The sequence below is a fragment of the Eumetopias jubatus genome, unplaced genomic scaffold (genome assembly GCF_037043125.1).
Source record: "Eumetopias jubatus isolate StellerSeaLion01/CBP00866 unplaced genomic scaffold, mEumJub1_p1.0 scaffold_26, whole genome shotgun sequence".
NCBI lineage: Eukaryota > Metazoa > Chordata > Mammalia > Carnivora > Otariidae > Eumetopias > Eumetopias jubatus.
This window is the reverse complement of record NW_028274832.1, coordinates 603,453-630,070: the sequence shown is the minus strand read 5'-3', so window position 1 is coordinate 630,070 and position 26,618 is coordinate 603,453.

The window sequence follows — 26,618 nt, the reverse complement described above, 5'->3', positions numbered from 1 at the left end:
AACCCTACACCCAGAATGACTGCCATACACTATAGCAGTCATTCCCCATTTCCTCCTGAATTCTCTTCCCTCCAGTCCTAGGCAACTGCTAATCTACTTTCTTCATGGATTTGCCCATTCTGTATATTTCATATAAATTGAATCATGCAATATGTGTTTTTTGGTGTGTCTAGCTTCTTTCAGTTAGCATGATGTTTTCAGGATTCATCCACATTGTAGCATGCATCAATACTTCATTTTTTTGTGGTCAAATAATATTTCATTATAGGGATGTGCCACATTTTGTTTATTCATTCTTTAGTTGATGGAACTTTAGATTTTTTCCACTTTTTGGCTCTTATAAAAAATGCTGCTGTGAACATTCATGTACAAGTTTTTGTGTGGATGTATGTTTTCATTTCTCTTGGATGGAATTTCTGGGTCGTATGATACCTCTGTGTTTAATATTTTGAGGAACCGTCAAACTGTTTTCCAAAGTTGGAGCACGATTTCCCATTTCTACCACATTTCAATTTTTCTACATCTTCTTTAACACTTGTTAACTGTCATTTTAATTCTTTTTTAAAATGACTTTATTCGTTTGACAGAAAGAGAGCACAAGCAGATGGAGTGGCAGGCAGAGGGAGAGGGAGACAGAGGGAGAGGGAAAAGCAGGCTCCCCGCTGAGCGTAGAGCCTGACATAGGGCTCAATCCCAGGACCCTGGGATCATGACCTGAGCGGAAGGCAGACACTTAACTGACTGAGTAACCTAGGCGCTCCTTGAGTTCTAACTGTAGTCATCCTAGTGAATATGAAGTGTTATCTCATTGTGTGTGTGTGTGTGTATTTTAAAGTTTTATTTATTTAAGTAATCAATCTCTGCACCCCACGTGGGGCTTGAACTCACAACCCCAAGATCCAGAGTCGCACTCTCTTCTGACTGAGACAACCAAGCATCCCTCATTGTGGTTTTGATTTGCATTTCCCTAATGACTAATGATGTTGAACATCTTCCCGTGTGTTTATTGGTCATTTGTGTATCTTCTTTGGAAGAGTGTCTATTCAGCCTTTGTCCTTTTTCAGATTGGGTTTCTTTTTTTTCTCATTATTGAGTTGTATATTTTCGATATAATGCCCTTATCAAACATATGACTTGCATATATTTTCTTCTATTCTGTGGGTCATCTTTTCACTTTCTTGATTGCGCCACAGAAGTTTTTAATCTTGTTGAAATACAATTCACCTATAAAATTTTTTTGGTCACTTTTGTATTTATGTCATATTCTAGAAGGCCTTGCCAATCAAAGGTCATAAAGACTCTTGTACTTTTTCCCAAGAATTTTACCATTTTAGCTGTCACATTTATATCTGATCCACTTTGAGTTAATTCTTGTGTATGGTAAAGAAAGGGGCATATCTTTTTTGGTGAGCTGTCTCTTCAGATCTCTAGCTCACTTTTTAATTTGTGTTGTTTTTTGAGTTTTAAGAGTTCTTTCTGTATTTTGGGTTCAACTTCTTTACTGGCTATGTGTTTTGTACAAATTTCCACCAGCCTGTGGCTTGTCTTCTCTTAGCAGTGTCTTTCACAGAGCAGAGGTTTTTATTTATTTATTTATTTATTTATTTATTTATTTATTTATCTATCTATCTATTTATTTATATATCTATCTTAAGATTTTATTTGTTCATTTGACAGAGAGAGACACAGCGAGAGAGGGAACACAAGCAGGGGGAGTGGGAGAGGGAGCAAGCAGCAGGCTTCCCGCGGAGCAGGGAGCCCGATGCGGGGCTCGATCCCAGGACCCTGGGACTGTGACCTGAGCCGAAGGCAGACGCTTAACGACTGAGCCACCCAGGCGCCCCCAGAGCAGAAGTTTTTAATTATAATCCTGTCCAACTTATCATTTTTTTCCATGGATTATGCTTTTCAAGTCATATCTAAAAAGTCATTGCCAAACCTAAGATTACCTGCATTTTTTGCAGTTTCAGGTTTTGCATTTAAGACTGATCTATTTTCCGGGCGCCTGGGTGGCTCAGTCGGTTAGGCGACTGCCTTCGGCTCAGGTCATGATCCCGGAGTCCCGGGATCGAGTCCCGCATCGGGCTCCCTGCTCAGCAGGGAGTCTGCTTCTCCCTCTGACCCTCCCCCCTCTCATGTGCTCTCTCTCTCTCTCATTCTCTCTCTCAAATAAATAAATAAAATCTTTAAAAAAAAAGACTGATCTATTTTGAGTTAATTTTTGTGAAAGATATATCTGCATCTAGATTCATTTTCTTTATATGTATATATATATGTTTAAATGCATTTAGCCAATATATATAGTATGTCATTAGTTTCAGATGTGGTGTTCAATAATTTATCAGTTATGTATAACACCCAGTGCTCATCACATCACATGCCCTCCTTAATGCCCATCCTTCCACCCATGACCCCTCCCGCAACCCTCAGTTTGTTTCCTAGAGTTAAGAGTCTCTCATGGTTTTTCTCCTTCTCTGATGACTTCTCATTCAGTTTTCCCTCCCTTCCCCTATGATCCTCTTTGCTATTTCTTTCTCTCTTTTTTAATTATGTTATGTTAATCACCATACATTACATCGTTAGTTTTTGATTCTCTGTGCTATTTCTTATATTCCACATATGAGTGAAACCATATAATTGTCTTTCTGTGATTGACTTACTTCGCTCAGCATAATATCCTCCAGTTCCATCCACGTTGATGTAAATGGTAAGTATTCACCCTGTCTAATGGCTGAGTAATATTCCATTCTATGTATATACACCACATCTTCTTTATCCATTCATCTGTCGGTGGACATCTCGGCTCTTTCCATAGTTTGGCTGTTGTGGACATTGCTGCTATAAACATTGGGGTGTAGGTCCCCCTTCGGATCACTACATTTGTATCTTTGGGGTAAATACCTAGTAGTGCAATTTCTGGGTCCTAGGGTAGCTCTATTTTCAGTTTTTGAGGAAACTCCATACTGTTTTCCAGAGTGGCTGCACCAGCTTGCATTCCCACCAACAGCGTAGGAGGGTTCCCTTTTCTCTGCATCCTCACCAACATTTGTCATTTCCTGACTTGTTAATTTTAGCCATTCTGACTGGTGTGAGGTGGTATCTCATTGTGGTTTTGATTTGTATTTCCCTGATGCTGAGCGATGTGGAGCATTTTTTTATGTGTCTCTTGGCCATTTGGATGTCTTCTTTGGAGAAATGTCTGTTCATGTCTTCTGCCCATTTCTTGATTGGATTATTTGTTCTTTGGGTGTTGAGTTGGTAAGTTCTTTATAGATTTTGGATACTAGCCTTTTATCTGATATGTCATTTGCAAATATCTTCTCCCATTCTGTTGGTTTTTTTGGTTTTGTCAACTGTTTCCTTTGCTGTGCAGAAGCTTTTTATCTTGATGAAGTCCCAATATTTCATTTTTGCCCTTGCTTCCCTTGCCTTTGGCGATGTTTCTTGGAAGAAGTTGCTGTGGCTGAGGTCGAAGAGGCTGCTGCCTGTGTTCTCCTCTAGGATTTCGATGGATTCCTGTCTCACATTTAGGTCTTTCATCCATTTTGAGTCTATTTTTGTGTATGGTTTAAGGAAATGGTCCAGTTTCATTTTCTGCAGTGGCTGTCCAATTTTCCCATCACCATTTGTTGAAGAGACCACCCTTTTTCCATTGGATATTCTTCCCTGCTTTGTCGAAGATTAATTGACCATAGAGTTGAAGGACTTTTTCTGGGTTCTTTATTCTATTCCATTGATCTGTGTGTCTGTTTTTGTGCTGGTACCATACTGTCTTGATGACTACAGCTTTGTAATAGAGCTTGAAGTCCAGAATTGTGATGCCACAAGGTTTGGTTTCTTTTTCAATATTCCTTTGGCTATTCGGGGTCTTTTCTGGTTCCATACAAATTTTAGGATTATTTGCTCCAGTTCTGTGAAAAAATTGATGGTATTTAGATAGGGATTGCATTGAATGTGTAGATTGCTCTAGGTAGCGTAGACATTTTAACAGTATTTGTTCTTTCAATCCATGAGCATGGAATGTTTCCATTTCTTTGTGTCTTCCTCAATTTCTTTCATGAGTGTTCTATGGTTTTCTGAGTGCAGATCCTTTGCCACTTTGGTTAGGTTTACTCCTAGGTATCTTGCGGTTTTGGGTGCAATTTTAAATGGGATTGACTCCTTAATTTCTCTTTCTTCTATCTCATTGTTAGTGTATAGAAATGTAACTGATTTCTGAGCAATGATTTTATATCCTGCCGACTTCCCTGAATTCGTTTATGAGTTCTAGCAATTTTGGCGTGGATTCTTTTGGGTTTTCCACGTAGAGTATCATGTCATCTGCAAAGAGTGGGAGTTTGACTTCTTCTTTGCCGATTTGGATGCCTTTTATTTCTTTTTGTTGTCTGATTGAGGAGGCTAGGACTTCCAGTACTATGTTGAACAGCAATGGTGAGAGTGAACATCCCTGCCATGTTCCTGACCTTAGGGGAAAAGCTCTCAGTTTTTCCCCATTGAGAATGATATTCTCTGTGGGCTTTTCATATATGGCTTTTATGATGTTGAGGTATGTTCCCTCTATCCCTACACTGTGAAGAGTTTTAATCAAGAAACGATGCTGTACTTTGTCAGATGCTTTTTCTGCATCTATTGAGAGTATTATTCGGTTCTTGCCCTTTCTTTTATTTATGTGGTGTATCACATTGATTGATTTGAGGATGTTGAACCATCCTTGCAGCCCAGGAATAAATCCCGCTTGGTCGTGGTGAATAATCTTTTTAATGTACTGTTGGATCCTATTGGCTAGTATTTTGGTGAGAATTTTTGCATCCATGTTCATCAGGGAAATTGGTCTTTAATTCTCCTTTTTGGTGGGGTCTTTTTCTGGTTTTAGGATCAAGGTAATGCTGGCCTCATAGAGTTTGAAAGTTTTCCTTCCATTTCTATTTTTTGAAACAGCTTCAGAACAATAGGTATTAATTCTTCTTTAAATGTTCGGTAGAATTCCCCTGGGAAGCCATCCAGCCCTGGGCTTTTGTTTGTTGGGAGATTTTTGATTACTGCTTCAATTTCCTTGCTGGTTATGGGTCTGTTCAGGCTTTCAATTTCTCCCTGTTTCAGTTTTGGTAGTTTACATGTCTCTAGGAATGCATCCATTTCTTCCAGATTGCCTAGTTTGTTGGCATATAGTTGCTCATAATATGTTCTTATAATTGTTTATATTTCTTCGGTGTTGGTTGTGATCTCTCCTCTTTCATTCATGATTTTATTTATTTGTGTCCTTTCTCTTTTCTTTTTGATAAGTCTGGCCAGGAGTTTATCAGTCTTATTAATTTTTTAAAAGAACCAGCTTCTAGTTTCATTGATCTGTTCTATTCTTTTGGCTTCTCGTTCACTGATTGCTGCTCTAGTCTTTATTATTTCTCTTCTGCTTGGTTTAGGCTTCATTTGCTATTCTTTCTCCAGCTCTTTTAGGTGTGAGATTAGCTTGTGTATTTGAGACTTTTCTAAATTTTTTAAAAAGATTTTATTTATTTATTTGACAGAGAGAGTCACAGTGAGAGAGGGAACACAAGCAAGGGGAGTGGGAGAGGGAGAAGAAGGCTTCCCGCCGAGCAGGGATCCCAATGCGGGGCTCAATCCCAGGACCCTGGGATCATGACCTGAGCCAAAGGCAGACACTTAATGACTGAGCCACCCGGGCACCCCAAGACTTTTCTAATTTTTTGAGAAAGGCTTGTATTGTTATGTACTTCCCTCTTACGACCGCCTTTGCTGTATCCGAAAGTTTTTGAATAGTTGTGTTTTCCTTTTCATTTGTTTCCATGAATTTAAAATTCTTTAATTTCCTGTTTGACCCATTCATTCTTTAGTAGGATGCGCTTTAACCTCCATGTATTTCAGTTCTTTCCAAATTTCCTCTTGTGATTGAGTTCAAGTTTCATAACATTGTGGTCTGAAAATATGCAGGGGATAATCCCAATCTTTTTGTACCAGTTGAGACCTGATTTGTGACCCAGTATGTGATCTGTTATGGAGAATGTTCCATGTGCACTTGAGAAGAATGTGTTCTGTTGCTTTAGGATGGAATGTTCTGTATATATCTGTGAAGTCCATCTGGTCTAGTGTGTCATTCAAAGCCCTTGTTTCCATGTTGATCCTCTGCTTAGATGATCTGTGCATTACTGTGAGTGGGGTTGAAGTCCCCTACTATTACTGTATTATTATCAAAGTGTTTCTTTAATTTGGTTATTTATTGGTTTATATAATTGGCTACTCCCAAAGTAGGCAATAAATATTTATAATCATTAGATCTTCTTGTTGGATAGACCCTTTAAGTATGATAATAGGGTCCCTCTTCATCCCTTACTATGGTCTTTAGTTTAATTTGTCTAATGTGAAGATTGCTACCCTAGCTTTCTTTTGATATCCATTGGCATGATAAATGGTTCTCCACCCCCTCACCTTCAATGTGGAGGTGTCTTTAGGTCTAATATGTGTCTCTTGTAGACAGCATATGCATGGGTCTTGCTTTTTTTAAATCCAATCTGATACCCTATGTCTTTTGATTGGAGCACTTAGCCCATTTACAGTCAGTAATTATTGAAAGATATGAATTTAGTGCCACTGTATTACCTGTAAAGTCTCTGTTTCTGTAGATTGTTTCTGTCTGGTCTGTGTTACTTTTGGGCTCTGTCTTTGCTTAGAGAATCCCCTTTAATATTTCTTGCAGGGCTGGTTTAGTGGTCACAAATTCTTTTATTTTCTGTTTGTCCTGGAAGCTCTTTATCTCTCCTTCCATTCTGAATGACAGCCTTGCTGGATGAAGAATTCTTGGCTGCATGTTTTTCTCATTTAGTACCCTGAATATATCATGCCAGCCCTTTCTGGCCTGCCGGCTCTCTGTGGATAGGTCTGCTGCCAGCCTGATGTTTCTACCCCTGTAGGTTAAGAACCTCTTGTCTTGAGCTGCTTTCTTTGTTTTTTTTCCTTTAAATTTTTATTGTTATGTTAATTACCATACATTACATCATTAGTTTTTGATGTAGTGTTCCATGATTCGTTGTTTGTGCATAACACCCAGTGCTCCACGCAGAACGTGCCCTCTTTAATACCCATCACCAGGCTAACCCATCCCCCCCCTCCCCTCTAGAACCCTCAGTTTGTTTTTCAGAGTCCATCGTTTGAGCTGCTTTCAAGATTTTCTCTGTATTTCTGAAATTTGCTAGCTTCACTTTTAGGTTGGTTTGTTGATCTTTTTTTTTTGATTTTGAGAGTGGTCCTCTCTACCTCTTGGACTTGAATGTCTGTGTCCTTCCCCAGATTAGGGGAGTTCTCAGGTATGATTTGCTCAAATATACCTTCTGTTCCTCTCTTTTTCTTCTTCTTCAGGGACCCCAGTAATTCTAATATTGTTTCACTTCATGGTATCGCTGATTTCTTGAAGCCTCCTCTCATGGTCCATTAGTGGTTTTTTTTCGTTTCTAGCTTCACTATTATGTTGGGTTGTTGATCTTTTTTTTTGATTTTGAGAGTGGTCCTCTCTACCTCTTGGACTTGAATGTCTGTGTCCTTCCCCATATTAGGGAAGTTCTCAGGTATGATTTGGTCAAATATACCTTCTGTCCCTCTCTCTTTCTTCTTCTTCAGGGACCCCAGTAATTCTAATATTGTTTCACTTTATGGTATCGCTGATTTCTCGAAGCCTCCTCTCATGGTCCATTAGTGTTTTTTTTCTCATTTCCTCAGCTTCCTTCCTTTCCATCAACTTTCTTCTATGTTACTTATTCTGTCCTCTGCCTCATTTACCTTAGCTGTTAGAGCATCCAACTTAGACTGCATCTCAGTTAAAGCATTTTTAATTTCGGCCTGATTAGATTTTATTTCTGCACCAAGAGATTCTCTAGTGTCTTTTATGCCTTTTCAAGCCCAGCCAGTAACATTATACTCGTTATCCTGAATTCCAGCTCTAACATTTTACTTAAATCCATATCGATTAGATCTCTGGCAGAGAGTATTACCTCTGGTTCTTTCTTTGGTTGTGAATTCCTCCTCCTAGTAATTTTGCCCAGAGAAGAATAGATGAATGAGAGAACAAAAAAAATGGCTCAGTCGGTTAAGCATCTGTCTTTGGCTCAGGTCATGATCTCAGGGTCTTGGGATCGAGCCCTGTGTTGGGCTCCCTGCTGGGTGGGGAGTCTGCTTCTCCTTCTGCCCCTCCCCCACTGGTGCTTGCTCTCGCTCTCAAATAAATAAAATCTTTAAAAAAAATATTAACCACAACCCAAGTGAAATACACACTAGAGAAATCCGAAGAGGTTGGAAACCAAAAAAGAAAAGAAAAAAAAAATGGGAAAAAGGGAGAATATAATCTCCCAGGTGGACAAAACAGGGTGATCCACTTGGTCCTGGGTGTATCTGGTTTGTTTGTTAGAAGGCACTAAATCCCCAAATTGTAAAGAAAGCAAAACTTATGTCTACACAAAAATAAAGTTGAATACAGTGAAAGGAAGCGAAAAATGAATATATCTATAAAATGTAAATGTAAAAATGAAAGTTAAAGACTTAACAGAGTTGATAAAATAAGAAACTAGTTGAAAAGGAAAAAAAGAAAAAAAAGGAAAATTTTAAACTGAAAGATAAAAGAATCATGAAAAAAAACCCTTGAATTGTATATACTATTTTCCCCTAGTGCTGGAGTTTTGCAGTTCTGTGAGCTCAGTAAACTTGGTATTCACCTGATGTTCCAGCTGGTCTTCTGGGGGAGGGGCCTGCTGCACTGATTCTTAGGTGTCTTTGCTTGGGTGGAGTTGAACTGCCCCTTGCCAGGGGGCTGGGCTCAGTGTAAGCTGCTTGGGGTTGTTCTATGTGGCTTTTATTCCCTGGAGGCTTTACGTGCTGCTTTAGAGGATGAAAATAAAAATGACTATGCCCTGATCTCCAACCCCAGAGCTGAGAGACCATGGCCCCTCTCTTCAGTAAACCCTCAAGGAAGAGCAGTCTTCACTTTTGTGTGTGCTAAACTCTGCAGACTCCCGCAGTGCCCACCCGCGCCACTCCTCCCCAGGGGAGGGGGGAGGGAGAAGTTTGCTGCATTTCTGCCCTTTGCAGGGCCCCTGCACAGAGAGTGGTCGCCAAATGGTACCGTGGTTTGCAGTTCATGGCAAACCGAGCTGAGAGCCTGGGCTCACTGACTGTAACTGGTTTCCCTGCTCCAGTGCTTGGGAACTCTGCTGGCTCAGGCAGCCCTGTTCTTTCTGTGACCTGGGGCAGCCTGAGACCACACTGTCCCACCTAGGATTCTGCCTTGCTTTGCCACCTGAGCACCTTTCAGGCAGGGACGTCTCTCACTGGAGCAGACTGCTAAAAGTTCAGATTTTGCAGTCCACTGCTATATCACTTTCCTGTAGTTGGCTCCCTCCCTCCTGCTGTTTATCTTCCGATGTATCCCCTCAGATTCACTTCTCTGTACCTCCTACCTTGCAAAATGTGGTCGCTTTTCTATTTGTAGAATTGCAGCAATTCTTTTCTTATATCTCAGGTTGAATTCATAGGTGTTCAGAATGATTTCATAGTTATTTAGCTAAATTCAAGGGACCAGATGAAACGAGATCCCCTACTCTTCTGCCCATCTTGCCTCCCTCCTAGATTCATTTTCTTTAACCAAGGTAAAATCTAAAAACTTGAGTTCGTTATATATCATAGAAGACACTGGAGATGTGTTTAATACTCTCTATCACATAAAATATTGGGACCTGATGACTTCATAGCCGAATTCTGTATCACCCTTCAAGATAATAATGATTATTATTATTTGATGTAACTCACACAAAAAGGAGGAAAGCTCCCAATTTCATTTTATGAAGTTACCATAACCTCAAAATCTGAATAAAAAAGAATTATAAAAAAATTTAAATATAGTACAATATAATAATGTATGAAAGGATTAATACACAGTAAATAAAATGGATTTATTCCCGGGGAATGGGTCAGTATCAGGATGGCTTAGGACCATGAAACATACTAACATAATTTATCATCTCAAGAATTTATTTATTGATTGATTTTTCAAGAGAGGGAGGGGTTACGGGCAGAGAGAGAGGCAGAGAGAGAATCTTAAGCAGGCTCCACATGAGGCTTGATTTCACAATCCTGAGATCATGACCTGAGCTGAAATCAGGAGTTGGATGCTTAATCAACTGAGCCACTCAGGCGCCTCTATCATCTCAAGAATTTAAAAGAAAAATTGATTATTCCAGTAAATGTTGATAAAATTAAGCAACCATTCCTAACAAAAGTGCCAAATAAGATGGAAATTAATGACAATTACTTAAATATTTTTTTTAAAGATTTTATTTATTTATTTAAGAGAGAGAGAGAACGAGAGATAGAAAGCACGTGAGGGAAGAGGGTCAGAGGGAGAAGCAGACTCCCTGCTGAGCAGGAAGCCCGATGTGGGACTCGATCCCGGGACTCCAGGATCATGACCTGAGCCGAAGGCAGTCGCCTAACCAACTGAGCCACCCAGGCGCCCATTACTTAAATATTTTTTAAAAAGAACAGGAAGGGGCACCTGGGTGGCTCAGTTGGTTAGGCAACTGCCTTCGGCTCAGGTCATGATCCTGGAGTCCTGGGATCGAGTCCCACATCGGGCTCCCAGCTCAGCGGGGAGTCTGCTTCTCCCTCTGACCCTCTTCCCTCTCGTGCTTTCTATCTCTCATTCTCTCTCTCTCAAATAAATAAAATCTTAAAAAAAAAAACAGGAAGGATTATACTAAATGTGGACTTTCATATTTTTACTTTCTTCCTTATACTTCTTTGAATACATTAGATTTTTAAAAAAAATTTTATTTTTAGGTAATCTCCATACCCACTGTGGGGCTTGAACTTACAACCCTGAGATGAAGAGTTGCATGTTCTACCCACTGAGCCAGCCAAGTGCCCCTGAATTGATTGAATTGTTAATAAGGATTTTTATTTATGTAATGGGAAAAAAATAACACTATTTTCAATATGAACAAAATAAAATGGATTCTAATAACCATGCTGGAAAGCAATATGATGGAGTATTTATACACTATGATTCAATAACCTTATTCCTGGGAATTTATATTGCATTTATGTAAAAATGTGGCTTGTATGCATTAAAATTTTCTTTGTCTCATTATCTTAAACCATGAAAAACTAAAGAGAACCATTCATCTATTGTTAGATAATTAGTTTTTTTTTTTTTTTTACTACTTAGGATGATGTTAATAATCACAATACTGTAATAGCAGCTACTAGAGAATTTAGGAGCAGGAAGACCTCTGTCAGCTACACCTTTGGGAATAAACTGGTAAGACAAGAAGTAAAGATTTAAATCCTTAGCGGGTTACCCAAGAGAATAACAAAGAGTAATAATATAATAAATGCCAGAGGAGGAAGTGGAAGACAGGTAGTAGTGGTAATAGTCATTGATTGGCGTAAATCCTCAGTATCAGAAAGCTAATCGGTAAATTCTGAACTTCTGTATTGGGTAGTCAGTATATATTGTTAATGTCAGTAAACTGAAACATTTCCTAGTATTACGGAAATGGCTTAGGAAAACAACAGATTGCCTATGGAGGAGAGTTGGATGGAAGTCTTTTTTTTTTTTTAATACTTTTTTTCCTGAGAGAGAGTTTGTGTGAGCAGGGGGAGGGGCAGAGGGAGAGTGAGAGAGAGGATCTCAAGTAGACTCCACGCTGAATGCAGAGCCTGATGTGGGGCTTGATCTCACAACCCCAAGATCATGACCTGAGCAGAAACGAAGAGTCGGCCACTTAACCAACCGAGGCACCGGGGCGCCCCTGGCAGTCTTTTCTTGAGGTCTGTATATCACATGCATATATATCTCTGACACAACAATTTATATATATATATATATATATATTATTGTTATGTTAATCACCATACATTACATCATTAGTTCTTGATGTAGGGTTCCATGATTCATTGTTTGTGCATAACACCCAGTGCTCCATGCAGAACGTGCCCTCCTTAATACCCATCACCAGGCTAACCCATCCCCCCACCCCCCTCCCCTCTAGAACCCTCAGTTTGTTTTTCAGAGTCCATCGTCTCTCATGGTACGTCTCCCCCTCCGACTTACTCCCCTTCATTCTTCCCCTCCTGCTATCTTCTTCTTTTTCTTTTTTCTTAACATATCTTGCATTATTTGTTTCAGAAGTACAGATCTGTGATTCAACAGTCTTGCACAATGACACAACAATTTTTAAGTCATTCCTTAGAGATTTAGCTTCCATTCCTTCACTTGAAAATTTACATTATTTGAAAAAATTAAAACCAAGTAATATAATTTTTACATTATTTCTTTTTTCCACATTTAGCATTCATTTCTTAGACCACTGGTTCTCAACTGGGTCCCCTCCCCACCCCCCCAGAAAACATGTAGTAGTGTAAGAACTTGAGGGGTGGATTATGTGTTGGCATCTAGCGGGTAGAGGACCAAGATGATACTACACTCCTACATTGCAAGGACCCTCACAGCAACAAGGAATTATTTGGCCTAAAATGTTAAGAGTGCCAGGGTAGAGGAACTCACTTTTAGACTAACTGCCAAAAAATACATAAGCACAGAAATAATTACATAATCAACACAATTTGAATAGCCTCTTACAAGTAATGCTTGTTTTCTATTATAAGTTGCCTTAGTAGGGAATGCTTATATTAATTTAATTGGAACATTGTAATAACTGAATTCCTTTCTCTTTAAAAAAAAAATAGGCACATTAAGAGATTAAAGGATAGATCATTCCAAACTACTTAGTATTAAAATGGGGGAGAAAGCACTTTCCATTATGATCTTACACCTTGTGTTTTTTTAAAAAATGATTAAAATAATGTTTACTCTGTCAACCAGAAACTTATATTTAAAATTAAAAGTAAAACAGAATAAGTTAGAAAGAAGCCCTGGCATAACTCATCTGGATTAAGTCTATGCAGAGACTGCATATCAGAGGAAGATCCCAAGCAGCTGCCAAATGATGAATCCAAGAGAGTTCTCCAAGAGAATAAGTATTTTTAAAACAGTATTTTACATCATATACACCATACACAAAAAATAATTTCCAAGTAAATCAAAGACCTAAAGCTAAGAGCTAAAACAATAAAACATATAGGTGACTTCTGGTTTCCAGTCCAATTTGAAAAGAGCTTGGAGTCATCATTCCCAAACTCCCAATAGTGAGAAAAGCTGAAGAACTGGAAAATCAGCAGCTCTTCTTAGATTCCTCAGAGAATTGAGATCATAGGGCACATTGCTGCCTTGAAAACTGGAAAGAGAGGTGGGTACCTAGAATCATAGCTTACCCAGAACAAAAGCCTATATAGCAGAAGCCTGCTAAGTAGCTAGTACTGGTAGGAACACTTAAGCTGTAATTAATTAATTGATGGAGGTTTAGTGTGGACTAACCAGAGTTTGAACCTCCAGAGGTCTAGTCTTCATAGGGGGTGCTTCTACACTTTAATGAGTTTTACTTTTAAGAGCTCTGTTGGTTCTCAGGTAAAAAAAAAAAAAAAAAAGTCCCCTAGTGCTTCTGGCAGGGGGGAGGGAAAGTAACCATTCTGGAAAATAACCAGAACATTTTGTTCACCTTGACAAAAGGCCTGCTCTCGAGGGAAATTGTTTTTACCAGAACCACCCCTTTCTACCATATCAGTCAGGCTTCTGTATAATAACAGGGGATTACAGCTAAAAGAACTGCAAGGCTCAGACTCTCTTTAAGAGGAAGTCTCTATAGAAAACCAGAGGCAACAGGGGAGACAAAACCAAGCACCCTAGAGGACATTCTAGCCTCTGGCTCCTACAGCTTCATCAAACAGTAAACAGCCCAGCTCACAGCCAGATAAACATAAACCTCACTGAAGACCTATTTACCCTAGTTCCTCTTACCCTCTATATAATGTCTTTTTTTTCTTTAAATTTTGTTATGTTAATCAGCATACATTACATCATTAGTTTTGTTATGTTAATCACCATATATTACATCATTAGTTTTTGATGTAGTGTTCCATGATTCCTTGTTTGCATATAACACCCAGTGCTCCACACAGAATGTGCCCTCTTTAATACCCATCACCAGGCTAACCCATTCCCCCACCTCCCTCCCCTCTAGAACCCCCAATTTGTTTTTCAGAGTCCATCATCTCTCATGGTTCGTCTCCCCCGATTTACTCCCCTTCATTCTTCCTTTCCTACTATCTTCTTTTTTTTTCTTAACATATATTGCATTATTTGTTTCAGAGGTACAGATCTGTGATTCAACAGTCTTGCACAATTCACAGCGCTCACCATAGAACGTACCCTCCCCAATGCCTATCACCCAGTCACCCCACCCCTCTCACCCCCCACCACTCCAGCAACCCTCAGTTTGTTTCCTGAGATTAAGAATTCCTCATATCAGTGAGGTCATATGATACATGTCTTTCTCTGATTGACTTATTTCACTCAGCATAACAACCTCCGGTTCCATCCACGTCGTTGCAAATGGCAAGATCTCATTCCTTTTGATGGCTGCATAATATTCCATCGTGTATATATACCACATCTTCTTTATCCATTCATCTGTCGATGGACATCTTGGCTCTTTCCACAGTTTGGCTATTGTGGACATTGCTGCTATACACATCGGGGTGCATGTACCCCTTCGGATCCCTCCATTTGTAGCCTTGGGGTAAATACCCAGTAGTGCAATTGCTGGATCGTATGGTAGCTCCATTTTCAACTTTTTTAGGAACCTCCACACTGTTTTCCAGGGTGGTTGCACCAGCTTGCATTCCCACCAACAGTGTAGGAGGGTTCCCCTTTCTCCGCATCCCCTCCAACATCTGTCGTTTCCTGACTTGTTAATTTTAGCCATTCTGACTGGTGTGAGGTGGTATCTCATTGAGGTTTTGATTTGGATTTCCCTGATGCTGAGCGATGTTGAGCACTTTTTCATGTATCTGTTGGCCATTTGGATGGCTTCTTTGGAAAAATGTCTGTTCGTGTCTTCGGCCCATTTCTTGATTGGATTATTTGTTCTTTGGGTGTTGAGTTTGATGAGTTCTTTATAGATTTTGGATACTAGCCCTTTATCTGATATGTCATTTGCAAATATTTTCTCCCATTCTGTCTGTTGTCTTTTGGTTTTGTGGACTGTTTCTTTTGCTGTGCAAAAGCTTTTTATCTTGATGAAATCCCAATAGTTCATTTTTGCCCTTGCTTCCCTTGCCTTTGGCGATGTTGCTAGGAAGAAGCTGAGGTCGAAGAGGTTGCTACCTGTGTTCTCCTTTAGGATATTGATGGACTCCTGTCTCACATTTAGGTCTTTCAACCATTTGGAGTCTATTTTTGTGTGTGCTGTAAGGAAATGGTCCAGTTTCATTCTTCTGCATGCAGCTGTCCAATTTTCCCAACACCATTTGTTGAAGAGACTGTCTTTTTTCCATTGGACATTCTTTCCTGCTTTGTCCAAGATGAGTTGACCATAGAGTTGAGGGTCCATTTCTGGGCTCTTGATTCTGTTCCATTGATCTATGTGTCTGTTTTTGTGCCAGGACCATACTGTCTTGATGATGGCAGCTTTGTAATAGAGCTGGAAGTCCGGAATTGTGATGCCGCCAGCTTTGCTTTTCTTTTTCAATATTCCTCTGGCTGTTCGGGGTCTCTTCTGGTTCCATACAAATTTTAGGATTATTTGTTCCATTTCTTTGAAAAAAGTGGATGGTATTTTGATGGGGATTGCATTGAATGTGTAGATTGCTCTAGGTAGCATTGACATCTTCACAACATTTGTTCTTCCAATCCATGAGCATGGAACGTTTTTCCATTTCTTTGTGTCTTCTTCAATTTCTTTCATGAGTATTTTATAGTTTTCTGAGTACAGATCCTTTGCCTCTTTGGTTAAATTTATTCCTGGGTATCTTATGGTTTTGGGTGCAATTGTAAATGGGATCGACTCCTTGATTTGTCTCTCTTCTGTCTTGTTGGTGTATAGGAATGCCACTGATTTCTGTGCATTGATTTTATATCCTGCCACTTTACTGAATTCCTGTATGAGTTCTAGCAGTTTTGGGGTGGAGTCTTTTGGGTTTTCCACATACAGTATCATATCATCTGCAAAGAGTGAGAGTTTGACTTCCTCTTTGCTGTTTTGGATGCCTTTGATTTTGTTGTCTGATTGCCGTGTTTAGGACTTCTAGTAATATGTTGAAAAGCAGTGGTGATAGTGGACATCCCTGCCACGTTCCTGACCTTAGGGGGAAAGCTCTCAGTTTTTCCCCATTGAGAATGATATTCGCTGTAGATTTTTCATAGATGGCTTTTATGATATTGAGGTATGTACCCTTTATCCCTATACTCTGAAGAGTTTTGATCGAGAAGGGATGCTGTACTTTGTGAAATACTTTCTCTGCATCTATTGAGAGGATCAAATGATTCTTGTTCTTTCTTTTGTTAATATGTTATATCACATTGATTGGTTTGTGGATGTTGAACCAACCTTGCAGCCCAGGGATAAATCCCTATTGGTCATGGTGAATAATCCTTTTAATGTACTGTTGGATCCTATTGGCTAGTATTTTGGTGAGAATTTTTGCATCTGTGTTCATCAAGGATATTGGTCTGTAATTCTCCTTTTTGATGGGGTCTTTGGTTTTGGGATCAAGGTAATGGTGGTCACATAAAATGGGTTTGGAAGTTTTCCTTCCATTTCTATTTTTTGGGACAGTTTCAGGAGAATAGGTATTAATTCTTCTTTAAATGTTTGATAAATTCCCCTGGGAAGCCATCTGGCCCTGGGCTTTTGTTTGTTGGGAGATATTTGATGACTACTTCAATTTCTGTAGTGGTTATAGGTCTGTTCAGGTTTTCTATTTCTTCCTGGTTCAGTTTTGGTAGTTGTTACATCTCTAGGAATGCATCCATTTCTTCCAGGTTATCTAATTTGCTGTCGTTTAGTTGCTCATAATATGTTCTTATAATTGTTTGTATTTCTTTGGTGTTGGTTGTGATCTCTCCTCTTTCATTCATGATTTTGTTGATTTGGGTCATTTCTCTTTTCTTTTTGATAAGTCTGGCCTAGGGTTTATCAATCTTGTTAATTCTTTCAAAGAACCAGCTCCTAGTTTCGTTGATGTGTTCTACTGTTCTTTTGGTTTCTATTTCATTGATTTCTGCTCTGATCTTTATTATTTCTCTTCTCCTGCTGGGTTTAGGCTTTATTTGCTGTTTTTTCCCTAGCTCCTCTAGTATAATGTCTTTTTTAAAAAAGAGTTTATTTATTTATTTGGCAGTTAGAGAAAGTACAAGCAGGGGGAGCACCAGAGGGAGAGGGAGAAGCAGGCTCCCCGCTGAGCTGGAAGCCCGATGTGGGGCTCGATCCCAGAACCCTGGGATCTTACCTGAGCCAAAGGCACATGCTTAACTGACTGAGTCACCCAGGTGCCCCTATAATGCCTTGACTTTTAATGAAAAAATTTAAAAACCAAAAGGCAAAATATACAGTTGAAAGATACAAAGCAAGCATCAGAAGCAGATTTAGATATGACAGAGACTTGGGGTTTATAAAGCCCGAATTTGAAATAACTAATTAATATGCCAAGGGTGGTAATGGAAATAGTGCACAATATGCAAGAACAGATGGATAATGTAAGCAAAGAGACGGAAACTTTAAGAACAAAGGAATGGTAGAAATCAAATAAAGTGTAATAGAATGAGAAACAGATAATCTGAGTAGGCCTGTATCTTTTAAAGAAATTGAATCAGCAATTGACCTTCCAAACAGTCCTAGATGGTTTCACCGGTGAATTCTACCAAATGGTTAAGGAAGATGTGATACCAATTTTCTGTAATCTCGAACAGAAAATAGAAGCAGAGCGAACACTTCTAGCTCATTCTAGGATGCCAGCATTACCTTAATACTAAAATTGGACAAAAACATTGCAATAAAGGAAAACTACAGACCAGTATCTGTTGTGAGCATAAATGCACAGTTCTGCAAGAAAATATTAGCAAACTAAATCCAGTAGCATATTGAAAGAATTATTATACACCACGACCAAGTGGGATTTATTCCAAGTATGCAAGGCTGGTTCTACATTCAGAAATCACTTGGTGTAATCCATCACATCAACAGACTCAAGAAGAAATAGCATATAATCCTATTAATATCCTATCGGAGAGAGCATTTGACAAAATCCAATACCCATTTATGATAAAAGCTCTCAATAAACCGAGAATAGAGGGGAACTTCCTCAGCTTGATAAAGAACATCCACAAAATATCTACAGCTAATATCACACTAATGAAGAAACCAAAAGCTTTCCAACTAAGATCAGAAACAAGGCAAGGATGTCCCCTTTTATCACTGCTTTTTTGTGGAAGTCCTAGCTAATGCAGTGAGAAAAGGAAAGGAACTGATAGGTTTACAAATTGGGGAGAGAAAAAGCAAACTGTCTTCATTCAGAGATGACATGATAGTCTAGGTAGACAATCCCAGAAAGTTAATAACAACAATAGAACTCCTGGGACTAATAGATTATAGCAAGACATTAAGATACAACGTTAATACACAAAAGTCCATTGCTGTCCTGTATACCGGGATGAAAAATTGGAATTTGAAATTAAAAATACACCATTAACATTAGCATGAAGAAAAAAGTGCTTAGGTATAAAGCTAACAAAACATGTACCTGATCTATATGAGGAAAACTACTCTGATTTAAAAAAATCAAAGAAGATAATTAGTGGAGAGCTGTTCCTCTCCTGGAAGGAAGACTTAGTATCGGTTCGGAGGTCGTACTTAACTGGTTATTGTGTGGGTAAACTTGGTAGGAAATAGTTGTAAAGCAGTTTCATTTTCTCCCACTGCTGCTTGCAAGGATCCTTTGTTGGATCTCTGTTCCCTTCCTTTGGTGACAACTTTGGCTCATCTAATAGTTTTATGGTCACTCTCACATATTGAAAAATCAAGTCCAGTCGATTTTAAACTTCTGTCTTTCATCCTATTCAAAGTGTCTCCCCTTTGCCGTGACTGGGCCTCATGGAGGTTAAGGAACCAGAAGTGGGAAGGATTGTAATTTACTCTGTTTATTTTAAAATTATTTATCTAGGCACTCAGGAAGATTCAAGAGATGTATAAGGTAGTTCCTGTTTGTATTAGTACCTTTAATGTGCCTAAACTATATATAATAAGAATTTTAAGAGACACATTTTATTTACATGAAACATTTAATGGAAATCAGTGGTTGTGCTGAAATACTGTGAACTAGGAGTATTGTGAGGGTTCAGAAGGGGGGGCTTTGTGGGTAGAATAGCTGTGCTTGGGATGTAGAACACGAAGGACAAAGTGAGTGACAGCTGGCTCTGGTGGCAGCTTCTCTCAGGTAAAGCTGTCTTTCGTTTACGTTTTGCTGGAGTCTGGGTCTCAGAAGCTTTTATCATAAATGGGTATTGGATTTTGTCAAATGCTCTGGGTCTCTAAAAGTTCTTTTAGAGAACTTTTGGCTGGTGACATACAATGTAAGATTAGACAGAATCTGAAAAATCTCGATAAGTAATAAGGTGTAATATTGTAGATGACATTACTGAATTTGACATTTACTGTGATAATCTTGAAAAACAGAATATTTACTCCTTGTTAAAGGTCTCTATTAGATGTTTATGAGGAAATACTGTTTTACCTTTACTGAAGCACAAGTTGATGGACACAGGGCAATTTATTATGATGGTGCCGATAACAGAAAAGTGGATATCAGCTTGTGTTTCAAAGTCATGTTAATTGTTTGGGAGATAGAATATTGCTAATTTTGTTTTCTTATCTCTTTAAAAGGTGGTTTGTTGCAGTTATAAACAATGAACATATGCAAATGTATCTGAAAGGAATGCTTGCAGCTGCTAGCAACAAAATATTCACTGTGTTTTTAATTACATAGTGTTTTATTTTTCTTGTAAAAAGTCTGGAAGAACGATGTATTGGTACATGCTATAGCATGGATGAACCTTGAAAACATTATGCTAAGGGAAAGAAGACAGACACAAAAAGGCGCATATTATGTTTTCATTTATATGAAATATCCGGAATAGGCAAATCCATAGAAACAGAAAACAGTAGTTGTGAGGGGCTAGGATATTGGGGTGGCAGGACATGGATTTATAGGTATATACCATTGAGTATGATAAAGCCATTTATTTACTGGAGCAATATTATTACTTTAAAAAAATTCATTTTTATTATTATGTATTTGGTTTGCATTTGTTTTTTCTTTGATGGTGAGTTGAAGACTCCCAACTAAAGTAGTGGTTTACATTTTCCCTTTCATACTCAGTTTTGAAAAATTATCTTGGTGTTTTTGGTACATGAGGATTCTTTCTTCATTGTGGGCGATACTGTTGTTCATAAAGTACCCTATTTTGTCTTCACACCTTATTAAAAAAAAAAAAACGACAGCTTCTTTGTTAGCATCTGCCTGGTTTGTCTCTGTTTATCCTTTTGTTTTCAATCTTTTTGAGTCACTTTATTTTATTTCATTTTTTAAAAAGATTTTTTGAGAGGAAGAGTGAGAGCGAGAGCAAGGAAGAGAGGGAGAAGCAGGCTTCCCGCGGAGCAGGGAGCCCGGTGCGGGGCTCCACCCCAGAAGTCTGGGGTCAGGGACCTGAGCTGAAGGCAGGCGCTCAACCAGCTGAGCCACCCAAGCGCCTGAGTCACTTTATTTTAGATATGTCTGTATCTGTGAGCGTTTTCTTTTAATCATTTGTCTCATTTACAATTTTGGTTTTAGTGTTTCATCTTTAATCTGTTGTATTATTATTTTCATAATGTTGGTGTCTTCCTGTCTTTTACTACATAGTCTGGATTTTTCTTTGTTTTATTGTTGTTTTCCTGGCTCTTAGGGTAACTTGAAGAATTTTAATTTTATTTTAGTGGTTAGCTTGTAATGTTAAAGGATACTTAACATCTCTATTTTTGATTTAGTGACCTTAAAATAAAGCAGTGTCTATTGGCTCTCAGCTGTGGTATGAGATTATTGGCTCAATTATAGTTTCCTCATTTCTCTGCCAAGATTTTGTCAGAAATGTGTTCACGGTAACAGTCCTTGAGCGTCTTTGCACCCATGACTCTTTTATGATACTCATTCCTTCTGGTTACCCTAAAATAGTTGAAGCCTATCGGCCTTGAATGAAAAGCTACTAGGTAGTACCATTTGATTATAATGTACCAGTTTGAATTTAGGTTCAAATCTTATACCTGGAATTTAAGAATTTTAGCTTTTAACATTGTATTTTGAAAGCATTACTAGATTATTTGTGACCGGGTAATTCAGTTCCCAAATGCCTAGCCCTTTTTTTAATTAAAAAATTATAATTTAAGTATAGTTAACATACAATGTTATATTAGTTTTAGGTGTACAACCTATTGATTCAACAATTTTGTACATTACCCAGTGCTCACGACAATAAATGTAGTCACCATTTGTCACCATATAACATTTTTACAATATTATTGACTCTATTTCCTATGCTGTACTTTTCATCTCAGTGACTGACTTACTTTATAACTGGAAGTTTGTACCTCTTAATGCCCTTTATCTGTTTCACCCATCCTCCTACCCACCTTCCCTCTGGCAACCACCAGTTTATTTTCTGTATTTAAGAGTCCATTTTGTTTGGTTGTTTGCTTTTCATTTTTTTTAGATTCCACATGTAAGTGAAATCATACGGTATTTTGTCTTTCTTTGTCTGACTTATTTCACTCAGCATAATACCCTTAGGTCCATCCATGTTGTTGCAAATGGCAAGATATCATTCTCTTTTATGGCTGAGTAATACTCTATTTTATTTATATATATGTGCCACATATTCTTTACTCATTCATCTATTGGTAGACACTTGGGTTGTCTCTGTATCTTGGCTGTTGTAGAAAATGCTGCAATACACATGAGTATATACATCTTTTCAAATTAATGTTTTTGTTTTCTTTGGGTAAATACCCCGTAGTGCAAATATTGGATCATATGGTATTTCTTTTTTTAATGTTTTGAGGATCGTCTATACTGTTTCACAGAGTGGCTGCACTGATTTGCATTCCCACTAACAGTGCACGAGGGGTCCTCTTTCTCCACATCTTCACCAACACTTGTTATTTTTTGTCTTTTTGATACTAACCATTCTGACTGGTGTGAGGTCGTATTTATTTGTTTGTTTGTTTTTGGTGTAAGGTGGTTCTGATTTGCATTTCCCTGATGTTGCACATCTTTTCACAGAGGCTTATCTGTATGTGTTTTTTGGAAAAATGTCTATTCAGGTCCTCTGCCCATTTTTAAATTGGAGTGTTTGTTTTTTTGGTATTGAGTTGTGTAAGTTCTTTATGTATTTTGGATATTTGCTCCAAATATCTTCTCCCAGTCATTAAGTTGACTGTTTTGTGGATGGTTTTCTTTGCTGTGCAAAAAGCTTTTTGTTTCGGTGTAGTCCCAATGGTTTATTTTTACTTTTGTATCTCTTGCTTCAGGAGACATATCCACAACTATGTTGCTAAGGTGATTTCCAAGAGGTTACTAGCTCTGTTTGCTTCTGGAGTTTTATGATATCAGGTCTCATATTTAGGTCTTTGATCTGTTTTGAATTTATTTTGGGGTATGTTGTAAGAAAATGGTCCAGTTTCATTCTTGTGCATGTAGCTGTCCAGTTTTCCCAGCACCATTTATTGAGAAGACTGTCTTTTCCCCATTGTATATTCTTGCCTCCTTTGTTGTAGATTAATTAACCATATAGATATGGGTTCGTTTCTGGTCTCTCTGTCCTGTTCTGTTGACCCGTGTTTCTTGTTTTTGTGCCAGTACTGTACTATTTTGATTACTTTAGCTTTGTAGTATATTTTTAAATCTGCGATTGTGATACCTCCAGTTTTGTTCTTCTTTCTCAAGATTGCTTTGGTTATTCAAGGTCTTCTGTGGTTCTCTACAAATTTTAGGATTATTTGTTCTAGTTCTGGGAAAAATGCTATTGGTATTTTGGTAGGGATTGCAGTGCATCTGTAGATAGCTTTAGTATGGACATTTTAATAATATTCTTCCAGTCCATGAGCATGGTGTATCTTTCTGTTTGTTTGTGTCATCTTTATTTCATGAATGTCTTATAGTTTTCAGAATATGGGTGTTTTACCTTTTTGATGAGTTTATTCCTAGGTATTTTATTATTTTTGGTACAATCGTAAATGGGATTGATACTTTCATTTCTCTTTCTGCTACTTTGTTATCAGTGTATAGAAATGCAAGTTTTCTGAATATTGATTTTGTGTCCTGCAACTTTACTGAATTCAGTATCAGTTCTAATAGTTTTTTGGTGGAGTCTCTAGTGTTTTCTATATATTGTGTCATGTCATCTGCAAACAGTAGTAGTTTTACTTCTTCCTTAGCAATTTTTTTTTTTTTAAATGTAGGCTCCATGCCTAGCATGGAGTCCAGTGTGGGGCTTGAACTCACGACCCTGAGATCAAGACCTGATCTGAGATCAAGAGCTGGACACTTATCGAGTGAGCCACCCAGGCACCCCACTTCCTCAGCAATATATGTCTTTTATTTCTTTTTCTTGCCTGATTGCTGCAGCTAGGACTTCTAGTACTTTGTTGAATAAAAGTGGTGAGAGTGAACATCCTTGCCTGGTTCCTGATCATAGAGAAAAAGCTTTCAGTTTTACATCATTGAGTATGATGTTAACTGTAGATTTTTCATATATGACCTTTATTATGTTGAGGTATTACTCCCTCTAAACTCACTTTGTTGAGTGTTTTTATCATGAATGGATGTTGTCAGTTGCTTTTTCTGCATCTACGAAATGATCATATGGTTTTTATCCTGCCTCTTGTTAGTATGATGTATCACATTGATTGGTTTGTGACTATTGAACCATGTTTGAATCCCTGGAATAAATCCCACTTGATTGTGGTGAATGATTTTTTTCATGTATTGTTGGATTGGGTTTGCTAGTATTTTGTTGAAGAGTTTTTGCCTCTATGTTCAGCAGAGATATCAGCTTGTTTTTTTTTCCCCTCAGGTTTTTGTCTGGTTTTGGTATCAGGGTAATGCTGGTCTTATAAGATGAATTTGGAAGCTTTTCTCCATCTTCTATCTTTTTGGAATAGTTTGAGAAGAATAGGTATTAACCATTCTTTAAATGTTTGGTAGATTCACCTGTGAAGCCATCAGGTCCTGGACTTTTGTTTGTTGGTGGTTTTTCATTACCCATTCAATTTTATTACTAGAAATCGGTCTGTTCAAATTTTCTATTTCTTCTTGTTTCAGTTTTGGAAGAGTGTATGTTTCTAGGATAGCCATCCTTGATCATCATCAGGACTAAAGCCATGTGGCCCCCGAGAGGGCTGAATTTTCTGCTGTCTAGTTTAGCTGGCATAGAAGACATGCAACTGGTATTGTTTCTGCTTGAGTTTCAGTAACCTTGCTCTTCCTCCCTGACCAGGAGGGAAGAGCTCAGTCTTCTTAGAGAACCATGAGAGCCTGTTCCTCTCCCTTTTTATCAGCTGTATCTTACTCACTGTTAATGGCGAGGAGCTGTAATGACTTTCTTCTTCTTTTTTTTTTTTTAAGATTTTATTTATTTATTAGAGAGAGAGAGAGCATAAGCAGGGGGAGTGGCAGAGGGAGAGGGAGAAGCTGACTCCCCACTGAGCAGGGAGCCCCATGCGGGGCTAGATCCCAGGACCCTGGGATCATGACCTGAGCCAAAGGCAGGTGCGGAACCAGCTAAGCCACCCAGGGTGCCCCCGCCTTTCTCCTTTTTGGTTAGGAATTTCCTTTTGTTCCCACCAGATATAGGGACAATAAAAGGCATACGACAGCTTGCTTTCATTTCACTCATCTCTGGGTTGCTTTCTGTTGAAGATGCACTCATTTAGGGGAGGCATTTGCTCCTAGTCTCACTTTTGGAACTAGAAAAATAGTCTAACCCATTCTGTGAGTTTTCTAATCCGTTATAGTTGTATTTTTATTTTCCTAATGTGTGGCTTTTATATTTAAATTAGTAATACTTATATTTGTTTTTATAATTGTTAGCCTTATTTCCGTTCTTAAATGAATCGCTTTCCATTAGTCTTTTCATTTTATGCCATGCATTTTGGTTTCTTAATTTCATTTTGTTCATTACCTCTCATGCCTTCTCATCTTCTGCTTCTGCATGAACTTTCTGGAATTCCTGACACTGTTGTTCTCTAAATTCAAATACTAAGTTTAAAAATCTATAAACATTCTTTAATCATAACCTTTTCTTCTTCCACGTTCCTTGGTCTCCTGCAGTTCTACTGGAAGCCTCAGTTGATAGACATCTCCACTTATCCATCACTCTGTACTTGGTTTCTTTTTCTCCTCCCCAATCTACTTAGGATTCATGGCCATTCATTTCACTCTTTTTTTTTTTTAAAGATTTTATTTATGTTTTAGAGAGAGCGTGCGAGAGAGCGAGCACAAGCTGTGTGGGGGAGGGGCAGAGGGAGAGGGAGAAGCAGACTCCCTTATGAACAGGGAGCCTGACGCAGGGATCAATCCCAGCGTATTGCAACCTAAGCCTAAGGGAAACACCCAACCGACTGAGCCACCCAGGTGCCCTTTACTTACTTTTGCTAATACCCTAATCCAGTGGTTTTCACACTGTTGTCCAGGGATTTCTGGGGTTGATGGTTAAAACCCTGGGAGCAGATTAGGTTACCTGTGAAGAGTTTGTGGATTGAGAACAGATTTCTGGCTCAGCCCTGAAATCATGGAGAAGAAAAATAGTGTGCTGTGTTTTGTTTTGTTTGTTTTAGAAGAATAATGTTTAAAGACTGGCAGGAAAAGGGAAGCTAGTGATGGAAAATGGGTGAATAATCAGAGAAGGAGGATGATTGCTGAAATAGGAGGGGCTGCTCAGAGATCAGGTGAAATTGTGAGAGTGGAATTCGGATGCTGGGTCTTGACTGACCACTGCCAGAGCACTTGGAGTTGGTCAGTGGACATGAAGTCAGATCTGTGACTGGAGGAATGAGTGAGCGGTACCTAGCACAAGTCTGCCAGTGTAGGCTGTACAGGGGAGGAGAGAATAGGGTAGTTGTTAGAATCCTCAAAGCTCTGCTTGGTGTACCTGCAGCTTCCCCAGCACCTAAGAGCTAGGCCGTCGTGTTGTAGAGCAGCAGTAGGCCTCCTGCCTGGCTCGGAGGTTCAGCTTGGGCTTGCCTGGAGCTGTGAAGTCCATTTCATCTTGCCGTGGCTCTCAGGATTCCCTCATATTCTCTACTCCATTTACGGTGTCCTCCTCCTGTGTGCATTCTGTCTCCATGTGTAACTCTTATTTGAGGAACTTGGCTTCTATTTTACTAAGAAAATAGAAACCATCTAAAGGGAATGTTTTTGTGCTTTTACCCCGCATCTGTTGACCTAGCTGCAGTGGAACTCAAATGTTCTGTCCTCTGCTCCTCCTCCTTCTGACTAGGGATACATTTATTTCTAGCTCCTCACCTTGAATGCATTGCTTTAGCACTTCTCCTTTTTCTTTCTTGCATCAATAATTTTTCTCTCTACCTGATTATTATTGCAATGTGTAACTTTTCTCATCTTAAAAAAAAAAA